This window comes from Bombus impatiens, unplaced genomic scaffold (genome assembly GCF_000188095.3).
Source record: "Bombus impatiens unplaced genomic scaffold, BIMP_2.2 scf_0129, whole genome shotgun sequence".
In the NCBI taxonomy this organism is placed as follows: Eukaryota; Metazoa; Arthropoda; class Insecta; order Hymenoptera; family Apidae; genus Bombus; species Bombus impatiens.
This window is the reverse complement of record NT_176548.1, coordinates 1027456-1029184: the sequence shown is the minus strand read 5'-3', so window position 1 is coordinate 1029184 and position 1729 is coordinate 1027456. Positions and strand designations below refer to the sequence as shown.

Here is a 1729-nt window from a genome sequence, read left to right as displayed (position 1 = left end):
CGATGCTGTGGCGGAGGAAAGCTAAGGATGGGTGTGTCTAGCGCACGGGACCATCGGATTTGTTGGTGACGATTTTGGCTAAGAGAGTGAGGGAAGTAATCTTCGTTGTTAATTGGTTAAACGAAGGGTCTTAACCGCCCTCGAGAGAAAGTGGTTAGTGGGAGGAAAGTTGCATCATACGTGAGAAAAACTAACTTTCCCTTGTCAAGCCGTAGTAGACAAAGGTCTTTAGAAATGCTTCGGAAACAGACGTTTGTTTGGTTTGAAGGACCTCGACTAGGAAATTCCTGAGATTAATGGAAGATACTTGAGACTATTGAGGGTACGCAGTGAGTATCCGAAGACATCTGGTTGCCATCTTGCCCGCGGTGTGTGGCCTGGGCTAGGTAGAGTGTTACGCGACGTAACAATCCGGAAAAAATCGCGGCAAAAATAGCATGTTCGATAAATCCGGGAGATTTCATTTGGTCGTGGTTACCATTCTCCCCGTTCGGTTCATCCGGGTGCGTGCGTCGGCGATAGGTCGGGAATGGAAAGGAACAAGGGATTACAGGGGTAGCAGATATTGGTCAATCCCACCGGCTCAGCGCTAATAACCGTGGAACACGAAGACGAGTTATGACAGGTGGTGTCGTGGGTCGTTCGGTAGGAGGGAATTGCACGGACGACATGTACCATTGTTCGACTAACCCTCCTCCTTCTCTTCTTCTACTCTCTTCCCCCTGCCTCGTTTCACCCTACGCGCCCCTTTACTCCCCGTGCGTCTTCCATTAGCAGCGTGTAATCCTGGTCGAAGGTGCTGACGGTTTTCCAACCAGTCGGCTCTTTCGCGTAACATACTGAATTCACGTTATGGCGCGCTTCATTGCCGATCGCCACGGAAGCGTCGTGAACAGATCGTCGTGCGTCAAATGTAGTTCATCTTGCGGCAGTAAAACGCAAGACTCAATGTGGAATAATATCGGCGTTAAAGGCCAATAATCGTAAATGGTGGCGAGCCGTACTCTCTTTTACGAACGCACGCGAATGACGCGCGTACAAAAGGCTGATCTCTCTGAATCCGAGAATCGGTTTTTATTGCGACCCGGAAGCTCCGGAATCTCGAGAAACAAGACCGTTTCGCGGTGAAATCACGGAACAGCCATACGAATACGGCGATATCCCGAGAATCCGATTATTAATCCGAGCACGTTCTAATTTCTCTTCCGAATCGTATCCGATCACTCTTAATCACGAGTAAATCGTGATTCCTAAGATCGTCCAAGCCAAGAAATCGTAATTAAGCACCGAACGCGATTACAATCAAATGATCGACCTCTTGGGAAAATATTTGTCGTTTGCCGAAACACGATGCTGGTCGTTTGATCATCGCAGTCCACGCGGCTGCTCAAAGCGACATAATTATTATCCCTCTGTCCAAAGTTTCTGTTCAAAGCCCCGGATCGATTCTCTCCCAGGAAGCGAGCATAAATCGATCAGATCGGTCTTCACATACAAGCACGTATTTCGCTAATCGATTCGATTCTGCTCGGAATTCCAACTAGCCTTCGGAAGAATATGTTCGTACACGATAGTAACGACGTATGCGTAAGCCGAGGGAACGAACATGAGCGACAGACACCCTTTTCGAATACGTGACGCGTGTACTTTAGCCGAGTGTTAACGAGCCGGTGATTTACAGGTGATGATAGCGGCACGCTGTGGGGGCTAAGGTGGCTGTCGCGGCGGC

The 1729-nt window shown here is 49.1% G+C and overlaps 1 protein-coding gene across 13 annotated transcripts in view; it reads left to right on the top strand.

The window, feature by feature from the left end:
- LOC100749513 (protein turtle) overlaps positions 1 to 1729 on the top strand; it is a 161772-nt gene that overhangs the window by 113294 nt on the left and 46749 nt on the right. For all 13 annotated transcript variants that reach the window (XR_002945983.2, XR_002945984.2, XR_002945982.2 and 10 more), the window contains one exon: positions 1682 to 1721. The gene's annotated coding sequence lies outside the window, so the exon portion shown is untranslated. The remainder of the gene's footprint in view (positions 1 to 1681; positions 1722 to 1729) is intronic.